This window comes from Orcinus orca, chromosome 3 (assembly GCF_937001465.1).
Source record: "Orcinus orca chromosome 3, mOrcOrc1.1, whole genome shotgun sequence".
NCBI classification, from domain to species: domain Eukaryota; kingdom Metazoa; phylum Chordata; class Mammalia; order Artiodactyla; family Delphinidae; genus Orcinus; species Orcinus orca.
In genome coordinates, this window is record NC_064561.1 from 19,830,537 (window position 1) to 19,843,274 (window position 12,738).

At 48.0% G+C, this 12,738-nt stretch overlaps 1 non-coding gene across 1 annotated transcript; it reads right to left on the minus strand.

The window, feature by feature from the left end:
• Nucleotides 1-3,720: 3,720 nt before the first annotated feature.
• LOC117198415 (U6 spliceosomal RNA) lies at nucleotides 3,721-3,826 on the minus strand. Its single transcript, XR_004479576.1, has one exon. It is a non-coding gene; the product is annotated as a U6 spliceosomal RNA (small nuclear RNA).
• Between the last annotated feature and the right edge of the window lie 8,912 nt (nucleotides 3,827-12,738).

Here is a 12,738-nt window from a genome sequence, read left to right on the forward strand (position 1 = left end):
CTCAAGTGTCCCTTCCTGCCTCGTAGAGTGGAATATGGCTGCAGAGGTCTCATTCACAGCAGCCCCTACTGGAGCCTCCCCAATCCAGCAGGCACTGGCCAAGCACCTCATGTGTGCCAGATCTGGGCTGAGGGAACCCACAGGACCTAATATTCTCACAAGGACACTGGCTTCTGAAGTGGGGGAAGAAGGGATAGGGCTGGCTGTGGCTGGCCTTCCTTGTCTCAGCACAGGGAAATTTTCTGGGCCTGCGCCTCCCATCCTTAAGACAGAGATTAGCATCAATAATACTCTCTGAGTCTATGCTGTGTACTGGACACCATGCTGGGCACTTGCACTTGACACACATGAGTTCCTTTAACCCTTTAGCAGCCCTGTGAAGAAATGAGGTCCAAAAGATTAAGCCCTTCTGCAAGGTCTCAGCATCCTGTCATCTGGTGTGATCAGCCTCAAATCCCTTGCTCCTAGCCAGCACACCTTCCAGATACTGTCTGTGAGAAGGCCCAGCACAGTGTCTTGCCCACAGGTGCTCAGGAATTTGAGTGGCAGGCAAAGTGAGATTACCTTAGCCTCAGTTTCTTCATCTGTAAATTACTGTTACTCCTAACCTGCTGAAAGAGATACCTGTCGAGACATTCCACCAGTGTACTTCTTTTTTCTTACAACTGCCCCCCCTTTCATTCATTAATTCAGCAGATAATTATTGAGCTCCCCCTCAGAGCCTTGTGGGAAAGGCAGAGAATAAGTAACAAGGTAGAGAGCTGAGTACTGAGAGAGAAACCAGAGAGCTGCTGGGGGAGCTGGGGTGGCCTCAGGGACAGTCAGGGAAGGGCTTCCACAGAAGTGACATCCAGAGGGAGTCCAGAAGGACTCACAGGAATAGTTTGGAAAGAAGGGGATGAGCTAGAGATTCCAGCAGAAGAGCCCAGAGAAATACCTTGTTTTGGAGGAATTGACCACAGTTCAGTGTGACCAGAGGGTAGTGCGTGGCGGGAGCAGTAGAGGTGATGAGTGCAATAAGAGGCCTCAGATGAAGATGGGGAAAGCCACAGGGGCCTGACAGTGGAGGGCTTTCTTGGTCAAGTTAAAGAATTCAGGCTTTATCTGGAAGGCAGCAGGGAGCCATGGAAGGTTAAGAAGCAGGTTAAGAATCTCACTTGTGCAGTTGAAAGCTCACTCTGCCAGCAGTGTCCAGAAGAGATTGATACCTCCTCTAGAAACACAAGGGCCTTACCTTAGGATATGCTAGGACTGTTAGGTTATAATAACAGTGTGACTTCTCTTCTGTGCCAGCTACTCTGTAAGACACTCTCTCATTTAATCCTGAAATGGGCACTCTTGTTAGCCCCATATTCCAGATAGGAAGCGTGACCTATTCAAAGTCAAACTCCCAACCCCAACTCCCAGTGCAAGCTCTTCATCCTCACTGGACAGGAGCAGCATCTGCTTTCTGATGAAACAGCCAGGTTTGGAGGCCTTTGGTGATTAGTCCCAAACTAATCTGGTGAACACCACAACCATCCCTGTGATGGGTCCAAGAATTGTTTTCTTTCTCTCTCACCGAGTGGTTTCCCCAGAACTGGATCAGGAACTTAAGATCGAGGAAGGTTTGGCCACATTTGAAGCCATGCAGCCCTCCAGTAGTTTCCTTCCTACCCAAAATGTCAGCTAATCTGACCCTCTAGCCCCGGCCCTAGCCCCCACCCCAGGGACTCAAATTTTCACCTTCAACTGTTCTGTCTCTCAGACATTCTTTTTTGAAAGCCCTGTGTGTAGTGGCCACTAATCCCTGCCCTCCTGCCCTCATCACTTCCCCAGCTGCCCAGTATACTCACTGTGCCAGGACAGGCCACATCCCATCCAGCCTGCACTCATGCTGGTCACTCTGCCTTTTCCCCTGTCATGCAAACTCCTACTCATCCTTCAGGGCCCAGTTTAGAAGATTCCTCCTCCTGGCAGTCTCCCCTGATTCCACCCTTACAGGCAGTCATTTTTTCCTGAATGAGCCCCTGCAGTAACTATTGGCTTTACATTTCTGGTCCCAGCCAGTTGGTGAGCCCCTTATACAAGACAGAGCGCATATGCTTCTCTGACCTCCAGTGACCAAGCCCAGGACTGTGAGGATCAGGGTAAGTGCTGGAGAAACATTTCCTAATGCTTCATCTATCCCCTCCCCTCTTCTCTAAGTCTGTGTCTCCAAAAGACAGAAGAATTATAGCTCAAATTGTGGACTAAATGATTGTGTAAAACCATCCCTAAAAGGATTCAGGGATGTTTGAGGAACACACAAGTCTCTGTGCCAGACAACAGTTTCAGAAAGTGTAAGAGAGCCTATAGGACCTGGAGTTAGATAGATGTCGGTTCAAATTGCAGCCGGGGCCGCTTACCAGCAAGTCCCATCCTCTCCCTGAGCCTCACAAATGGGGTGGTTGTGCAGATTAAATATGTGAATGTAGGCAGGGCCTACACAGAGCAGCTGCTCACAAGACACCTCCTTCAGATGCCACCAGACTTCCCAGCCCGACAGGTCAGTCTTCCCTCCCCAACCCCAAACCTCTCCTTCTCTGGGCACTTGACTTTTCAGATGTACCCTTAGCCTCCAGAGGAGCACTTCTGAACATACTGATTCCCAGGGGAAGAAGGGGAAGTTGAAGAATGCTGGGTTCTGGGGGCATGCAGTCAGAGGAAGGGGGAGGTCTGTAGCCTGTGGCCAGGAGAGTGGCTCTACCTTCTGCCTGCCTAAGGGTTACCATTTTACACCCAACCACCCATCTTCTCCCTGCAAAAAGAGGATATTATCCTATTTTACAGATGAAAACAGAGGTTGAGAAAGAAGCAGTGGCTTATAAAAGGTCCTGCTCTGGCAAGTGATGGGGTGGCTCAGAGTTTATACCCAGTAGTCATTCAATAAATACTAAAAGGAGCTCAGGTAATATAAAGGCAGGGATGAGACTCTGGGGTAAGGGTTTAGTAAAGTGGATGGTCTTCCAATTTTTTTCTTTTTTTTTTTTTTTTTGGCCATGTGGAGCAGCATGAAGGATCTTAGTTCCCCAACCAGGGATCAAACCTGGGTCCCCTGCAGCGGAAGTGCGGAGTCTTAACCACTGGACTGCCCAGTCTTCCAAATTTTTTGATCAAGTACCCCTTTAAAGAATTTCAAGAGGGGCTTCCCTGGTGGCACAGTGGTTGAGAATCTGCCTGCCAATGCAGGGGACACGGGTTCGAGCCCTGGTCGGGGAAGATCCCACATGCCACGGAGCAACTAAGCCTGTGCGCCACAACTACTGAACCCATGTGCCACAACCACTGAAGCCCACATGCTTAGAGCCCGTGCTCCACAACAAGAGAAGACACTGCAACGAGAAGCCCACAGAAGAGTAGCCCCCGCTCGCTGCAACTAGAGAAAGCCTGCACGCAGCAACAGAGACCAAATGCAGCCAAAAATAAATAAGTAAATAAACTTATAAGAAAATAATTTTAAGAGAATATGTATATACCCACTCATCTTTGAAAGTCGATATCTAATTTTAAGTCATATATTGCAAATAATATAATTTTTGGTGTACTACATGTGTGCTTTAAATATATCTTAATCAAAACCTTGGGGCTGTAGATTCAACTCTATCAATTTATAGAAAACGTCTCTCATGTGTCTGAAATGCCAAAACCAGGCCCCATCATCAAATCCCTCAGCCAACTGACTGACTTTTTTTTTAATATAAGAATATGGAATGCTTTATGAATTTGCATATCATCCTTGCACAAAGGCCGTGCTAATCTTCTCTGTGGTGTTCCAATTTTAGTATATGTGTTGCTGAAGCAGCACTCAGACTGACTTTCAATCGGAAAAGATTTGACTCCACTTCTCAATTAAAACCAGCATGTTAATATGTCTCCCCATGACAACCATCCCCCTGCTGGGTTCTAATTCTAGGACTGACAGACAAGGCCAAAGCCTTGCCCTGAGTTTACTGGGTGAAGTAAGTCCTTGGGAAGCTCTGAGGGCTCTCCAGCACCTTCCTCTCCAGAGGTGCCCATTCAGGGAGATTCATCTGGGTGAGATGTGGCTTTTCTCTCATGAGTGGGAAGCCATCTGAAAGAACTAGAGAGAGGTGTTTTCTCAGGCAGATCAAGGAGTTCAGATGGAAGTTAAAGGTCTGGGAATTTGTACCCTTAACTCCAACTATGCTCGGAACAATCTGGAAAGTCTTCACATCCCCCAGGTGAAGACCTTAGGCAAAAACCATGACTGGAAAACATGTATCTGTGTAGAACAGGAGGCAGCAACTGTTGGAGAGGGGCTAGGAGGGAGGGCTTTTTTTAAAGGCAGAAGGGACTTGGTCTTGTGTAAACCATTCCACCTCAGGGCCTGTGTTCCTATGTCTGGAAGATTCCGCTCCCAGCTCTGCCAGGGCTCTTTCCATCTATCAGTTCAAGAGTCCCTCTTCAGACAGGCTCACTTGGCTTCTCCCTCACCTTGAGGACCCCTAATTGACCCAAGGTCACTCTATTACATCTTCCTGTTGAGGTAACTTATAGCAATTACCATTCTCTGAAATGATCTGATTTTTCCCCACTTATTTCTTTATTTTCTTTTTATTGAGATACAATTCATATACCATGAACTTCACCCTCCTAAAGTGTACAATCTGGGAATTCCCTGGCGATTCAGTGGTTAGGACTCTGAGCTTCCACTGCAGGGGGCCGGGGTTCAATCCCTGGTCAGGGAACTAAGATCCCACAAGCCATGTGGCGCAGCCAAAAAATAAAATTTAAAAAATAAAATTAAATGTACAATCCAGTGGTTTCTTTCTTTTTTTTTTAATTAACTAAAAAAAAAATTTTTTTTGGCCACACCTTGCATTTGTGGGATCTTAGTTCCCAGACCAGGGAGTAAATCCCAGCCCCTTAGCAGTGAGAGGGCAGAGTCCTAACCATTGGACCGCCAGGGAATTCCCCAGTGGTTTCTAATATACTCACAAAGTTGTGCAGCCATCACCACTATCTAATTCCAGAGCATTTGCATCACTTAAAGAAAAACCTTGTACCCATTAGCAGTTGGTCATTCCCCATTCCCTCCCTCCCCCCAGGCCCTGACAACCACTCATCTACTCTCTGTCTCTACAGATCTGCCTGTTTTGGATATGTCATATACATGGAATCATACAGTAGGTGGTCTTTTATGTCTGGTTTCTTTCACTGAGCATGATGTTTTCCAGACTCATCCATGTTGTGGCATGTAGCAGTACTGCATTCCTTTTTATCGCTGAATAATACTGTATTCTATGGATATACATTTCACTTATCAGTTGATGTTTCGTTTATCAGTGATGGTTTCACTTTGGGGCTACTATGAACAATGTTGCTATGAACATTTGTGTACAAATTTTTTCATGGACAGAGTCCTAACCACTGGACTGCCAGAGAATTCCCCAGTGGTTTCTAATATACTCACAAAGTTGTGCAGCCATCACCACTATCTAATTCCAGAGCATTTTCATCATTTAAAGAGAACCCTTGTACCCATTAGCAGTCAGTGTGCATTTCCCTAACAACTAGTGATGTTGAGCACATTTTCTTGTGTTTATTGGCCATTTGTATATCTTCTTTTAAGACATGTCTATCCAGGGACTTCCTTGGTGGCACAGTGGTTAAGAATTTGCTTGCCCATGCAGGGGACACAGGATCAAGACCCGGTCCAGGAATATCCCACATGCCGCTGAGCAACTAAGCCGGTGCGCCACAACTACTGAGCCCACGCATCACAACTACTGAAGCCCGCGCACCTAGAGCCAGAGCTCCACAACAAGAGAAGCTGCCACAATGAGAAGCATGTGCACCGCAATGAAGAGTAGCCCCTGCTTGCTGCAACTAGAGAAAGCCCGCGTGCAGCAGTAAAGACCCAACCGCAGCCAAAAAATATAAATTATTTTTTAAAAAGACATGTCTATCCAGATTCTTTGCACATTTTTTGATCTTTTATTATTATTTTTTAAAGAGAACCCATTTAAAAAAATTTTTGGTTGTGTTGGGTCTTGGTTGCGGCATGCGGGATCTTTTTTGCGGCTTGTGGGATCCTCCACTGCGGAGCGCAGGCTCCTCATTGCGGTGCGCAGGCTTCTCTCTAGTTGTGGCCTGTGTGCTCAGTAGTTGCGGCACGTGGGATCTTAGTTCCCTGACTAGGGATCAAACCCGCATCCCTCGCACTGGAAGGCGGATTCTTAACCACTGGATCACCAGGGAAGTCCCCTCTTTGCACATTTTTTAAAATTGGGTAATGTCTTTTTTAGTTGTTGAGTTATAAGGATGCTTTACGTATTCTGGATACAAGTCCTTTTTGGATATAAGATTTACAAATATTTTTTCCCATTCTGTAGGTTGTGTTTTCACTTTCTTTTCTTTTCTTTTTTTTTGCGGTACGCGGGCCTCTCACAGTTTGTGGCCTCTCCTGTTGCGGAGCACAGGCTCCGGACGCGCAGGCGCAGCGGCCATGGCTCACCAGCCCAGCCGCTCCGCGGCATGTGGGATCCCCCCAGACCAGGGCACAAACCCGTGTCCCCTGCATCGGCAGGTGGACCCCCAACCACTGCGCCACCAGGGAAGCCCCGTTTTCACTTTCTTGATAGTATCCTTTGAAATACAAAGGCTTTTAATTTTGAAGAAGTCCAAGTTATCTATTTTTTTCTTTTGTTGCTGTGCTTTTGGTAATATCTTAGAAAGCATTGCTTAACCCAGGTCATGAAAATTTATCCCTATGCTTTCTCCTTAAACTTTTATAGTTTTAGCCCTTATATTTAGGACTTTGGTCTATTTTGAGTTACTTTACTATAGTGTGAGATAGGGATCAAACTTCACATTCTTTTGCATGTGGATATCCAGTTGTTCCAGCACCATTTTTTTAAGAGACCATCTTTTCCTCTTGAATAATGGTCTTGGCACCCTTGTCAAAAAATCAATTGACCATAGAAGCATGGGTTTCTTTTTCATTTCTCAATATATTCCATTGATCAATAGATCTATCTTTATGCCAGTACTACAAAGTCTTCTTTTTTTTATGGAGAGGCATTTTATTTTAAATATAGCAGTGTGTACATGTCAATCCCAAACCCCCAATATATCCCTCCCCCCAACTTACAAAGTCTTAATTGCCTAATTTTTTTTTTTGGTCCACACCTCCATCTTTCTCACTGTCTAGAATGGAAGTACCAAGAAGTTAGGACTTGTTCACTGCTCTGTTCCCAATGCCCAGAACAAGGACTGGTGCAGAGTAGATGCTTGATAAATATTTGTGGATTGAATGAATAAATCCTCGAATAAGTACAATGCTTTTGGGAAGAAGCCAGTTGAGAGGGGAAAGTTGAGGGTACAATAATGAGAAGTCACTGAGGTCAAGGAGGTGCAGGGTGTATGAATGGGGTCATAGGTGGATGGATGGACCACAGAGCAGAGGACATGTAGGGAAAGGCAAGGGGCCTCAGCTATGTTTTAAGTGGGAAGGGAAGGAAATTGAGAGAGGTCCCACCCAGTACCTCTGTTTTCTCCAGAGATAGGAAGTGAAGGGGAAGGGAGGGGCTGCAGGCTCAAGGAAGCTGAGGACAGCTGAGTGACCTTGGGGCTGGAGCCCAGTCTTGGGCCTAACCAGTGGGCACCCTCCACTCATGATTGGATCCCCTCCAGGGTTCTAGGGTGAAAAGGTTATCAGATGAAAGGTCAAGGGGGGAAGTGCTAGAGAGGGTGCATGTGAAGTTGGCCTTGGGCCCCAGGCTGGCAGAGGCAGGAGGGAAGCCATAGCCCAGGGCCCCTGACCACAGGCAACATTTCCTGAGGAGAATGCCAGGGAGTTTCCAGAGGAGTCAGTGATAAGACAGAACCAATGAGATGAACAACTAAGGCATGACAGTCAACAAAAGCGCTTCCCTGCTCCCACAAATCCTGGGCCCCTTGCCTGGAGAGTCAGTTGATGTGTCTAGAGTTCATAATAAGCCCCAGGGATACTTGCAGAGGCCTTAAATAATAGGGCATCTCAGGGTTTGTATAGTAGCCAATGGGAGGATGCAGGTGATTTCAGAAGGCCTATCTAATTAGTCATATTAATGAGCCTAAGGCAATTAAGAGACCAGAGAGGAGGAGTTGAGGGGGCCTCAAGGTGGTGGCATCTCTAGCCCTGCCCAGGGAGGGGACCCTGGAGGACAGCCAGGTGACTTAGGGATATGATAGGCCCTGGATCTCCAGGCTGGGCAGGGACTGAAGCTAACAGTAAGAGAGAGGCCCTTGCTGCCTTCTGCATCTCAGGTCTGTGGCAACAAGGGGTCTGAAATGCCCTCGGAACACCTAGTCACATGCTTCCACTGTGCTGACACCAGCTCCTCACTGTGGCCTAGAACACCGTGCAAGATGTGAACCTGCCTGCAAGTCCAGGCTCATTGTCTACCCTGTTCCCCTGCCTCTACACCCTTCAGCCATACTGGCCTCCTTTGGTTCCTGGATGCAGAAGACTTTGCCCTGTTAGCCCTAGCCCTCTCCATAGTTCTGTGTAGTGGGTCTTCAGTGTGCCAGCTGCCTGTGCTGGTGCCTGAGAGGTAGCACACAGTGAAGTTATGGGTACAGCCTCTGGCCCAGAAGCCTCGCTTGAACCGCTGCTCTACCGCTTAATAGCTGTGTGAACTTAAGGAAGTAATAGAACCTCTCTGTGCTTGTGTGTCCTCTGTCAAGTGATGTTGTTGAAATGTTAATATGAGCTTCAAATAGTGTCTAGCACATGGCGAGTCCTGCAGTTGTTACAGTCATGATTATTGTTCTCACGAGGCTCAGAGAGGTCAAGATCTGCCTGAGCTCACAGAGCTGGTACTTGGCAGTTTTCTAAGATGTTTTTTTCCAGTACATCACTGTTGCATTATGAATATCCCCAGCTAACTGCTGAGATTTTCCGTGCTATATATTCCATGATTTTGTATACTTTGTCCCGCTACTGTTTCTGTAGGTTAAATTTACCCTTGTCAGACCAAGTGAAGGAATAATGGAGTTGGAAGACTAAAAAGGCATACAGGCACATTCCCATGGACAAGCAGTTTACATTCTAATAAGAGAAGAGGAATAAAAAATAATGAGGATTGTGAATTCCTGAAAGGTAGGCATATCAACAATCATAAAAAATATAACCTATGTTTTTGGGAGCTCACGGTGTACAGGCACTGGGCTTTACAATCCTCACAAAAACACCTCAGTAGGCATTAAGAATCCCATTCTACAGATGAGCGTCAGCAATGTTAAACACCTGTCGTAGGTCACACGATGACTGGAACTTGGGTCTGTCTTCCGCCAAATCACCACTTTGGACCAGTCAAGGCAGTGGTACAGGGATGACCATACCGCGGCTTAGCCGCAGTAGCTGGCAGGAGAGAAGGAGATTCAGCAAAAAGGACTTGGGGTCGTAGCAGTCGGATAGGCAGGAACCGGGCGGAGTTGGGGGAGGCCGGGCCTCAACTTCTGAGTTCCGCAGGGGCTGAGAATGGCTGTACCCACGCCACCCGCACAGCCCCGGGGTCCCACAACAGCTCATCTTCCGCTCTGCCCCACACGTGGGACCTCATTCCTGGGAGAGCGCCTCTGATTGGCCGGCTCGGTCAGGTGTCTCCCGCGGGCCAATCACCAGAGGCCAGGAGGTGGGCTGGGCGATCTGCTCTGCCTGCGTGGAGCCTCAGAAAAGGTTGTGTTATGCGTGGGGCCGCGCTGGGAAAAGGCTTTCAATGTCTGGCATAACCCAGTTCCAGCCGGCGGTTGCCTTTTACGCCTATTTATCAGAATTTGCCCCTAGCCCTGCCCCATCGCTCAGAGATAGAAAAGAGGACTGGACCAGCCTTCCTCTTGGGCTTTGGGTCCCGCCCTAATGCTTCCTCCCGCTTTTGTGCATCTTTCTCCTTTTGCTCCCCTGGAGCTCCAAGCCTTCCTGTCTTTTTGCTCCTTCCTGGCAGCCCACAAACCGTGTAGTCTCTTCCCCAGTTAAGAGAAAGATTTCAACGCCTCTACAGCCAGACTCTGCCTTTTTTTTTTGCCTCCACTGACCCTGGCCTCCCTTTCTCATCTCCCTCCTCATCCCACTTAAGTCTGGCTTCAGATCACCAGCAGTCCCACTCTGGCCAAAACCGGTGGTATTTCATAATCTTTGTTGCTCCACTTTGCAGCATTTGACTCTGTTGACCCTTTTGGAACCGACAAGATTTCCTGGAGCTCCCACTCTTGTCTGGTCCCTTCCTACCTCTTTCCCAAGCCCTTCTCTGTGCCGCCCCATCATGGGCATGCCTCCTCTTTTTCCTGTCTTTGCTGATTGTTTACCCAGACTCCCTGAGGGATCCCATCTGGTCACTGGCATCTCCTAAATGCCAGTAATTTCTGAGCCTCAGTCTCTAGCTTGGATTTGTCCTTCAGCTCCAAACTTGCTACCTGAATGTCTCACTGGTGCCTAAGGCTGAAGGCAGGTGTTTCATTCAATAAATATTTGTTAAACTGAGCGCTCATTTACAGTATAAATATTTAAAAACATATCTTTACATATAAAATAAATATGTAAGTATTTACTGCTGTGTGCCAAAAGCTTGGGAGTACTGTGTCACCTGTGACAAGCACACAGTGGGTTCTTCATTACTGTGTGCTGAATTCATGTAGGAATGAATGTCGGCATAGTGCCTGGCACAGAGGAGGTGCTCAGTGTTAGTTGCCTCGTCCCTCAGCCTAGCTCCTCTCTATGCCAGGGATGGGAACTGTCCCATCACCTCACCTTCAATGCAGAAGCTACGTAAGTGAGGTAAACAAGGTAAACAAGAAATAGCTGAAGTGAAAGTCCTCCTTGTCCTGTCTAATATTCTACTCCCAGGGCAGTCTACTCCACAAAGGCAGCACTGCTCAGTGATGGGGCAGGAGAGAGAACCAGGAGCTGCCATCCTAGGACAGGCAACTGCTGCAGGCAGACTGGGAGACATACAGACCAGAGTTCAAATCCTGGTCGGGTGATCATATGGGTCCTACTGGACTTCTGTGAGCCTACATTTCCACCTGTAAGTTGGAGATATGAATAGACTCTACCTCATAGAGATTTGTAGGGATTTTCCCAGAGCTCTTAGAGGCATCTAGCAGGCATTGGTACTTAGCTATTGTTTTGGCCCAGAGACAGCAGGTAAAGATGATTTTCCCAGTGGTGCACTATCGCCACCGTGTGACGAGATGGGAAATTACATAAGGGAGATTCTTTGGCCTGAAAAGGGCTACTTAGACTTGGGCTTTCTGAAACCTGAGAATTTCCTCCCTGCTGCCAGTGCTCTGCTGTCTAGGCTCCGTCAGGCCTCCAGTGTCAGTGCTATCACCTGTGGAGGAGAAATCATCCCACCCAGGTTTAGGACACTGGCTGTGCCTTTTCTAACTGTAGAACTTTTGGTGGTTCTGCCCTGTGTCATTCAAGCCTTTTCAGAGCTGGTACCCTTGACACCTGCTCTGTGCTTGGAAATCAGGGCCATCTAGCTCCAGACCTGACTCGAGATGATCCCTCTGTTTTCTCCTCCCTTCCCATCTCTCCTGAGCTCCCTTTGTCCTCCCCCTGATTCGGGACCCTGAAGTACATTTCCCCAGTAAGCATGTTAAGTTCCTGGGACTGTATTCACGTGAACAGCAACCATGTATTGATCACCTACTGTGTGTCTGGTGCTGGACCCCTTATGGGCATTTTTTCCATATACTCTTCACAAATCCTGTTGGGAAGTTTGCTATGATTGCCCCTATTTTATAGAAGAGGACACCAAAGCAGAGAAAGGTAAAGTGATCCACCCAAAGTCGCACAGCCATCAGGTGACAAAGCCCTGCCTATAACTGCTAGGACACCTAGTATGGTGGAGAAGGCAGACAGACTTCACTTCAAATCCCACCTCTGTTGCTCACTACTGACTCCCCAACTTTGAGCTCAAGCATCCTGTCTTCCTCTAAATGAGATGGCAGCCCCCACAAGGCACAGGTGCTGGCTCCAGGGGACAGGCAGTGTTTGGGGACATAACACCAGGGATGAGAAGTGGGGAGGGTATCACAGCTGGCAGTCAGAGCTGGTATGGAACACAACTGGGGTAAGTCGGGGTCCCATTAGGGAGGCTGGAATCAATGACTGGGAGCCCCAGCTCAGGACCCGGCCAGCAAAAAGTAGGGGCTCAGGGGACCAAGCTCCCATCAGCTATCACCTATGTAGCCCCTACCTGTTCTCCTAACACCCACTCTAGCCTTTCCAGTGCCTTTCTCACTGGGCAACCTCGTGTTGACCTTTCCAAACACACATCTGATCATGTCCTTTGCTGCTGAAGATCTTGTCCTCCCACTGCTCGCTGGGGACTCAGCCCCTCACCACTGCCCGTGAGCCATGTGTGGTCAGTTGCTATAGCCCTACCAGCTCTGTCACCTTCTCTGGTCTCTGGCCCTTCCCATCTCCTTGAAGCCACCTTAGACCTTTGCAAATGCTGTTCCCACAGACTGAAACACTCTTCCCTCCTCTCTTTGCGTAGTTAATGTGGAGGTGCTGGAAGTTCTAGTGGGTGGGGAGAGGAATGGAGAGTTTGAGACCTGAAAGAGGAGTAGAGTTTGGAAAACCGGTAGGGAAGAGAGAACAAACCTGTGTAAAGGGATGGAGCTGCATGTGTTGGGGGAGGGGAACAGGTAGGGATTGAAGCTAATAGGAACAAGGCATGCCTAAGGCCAGGGTCAAATCCT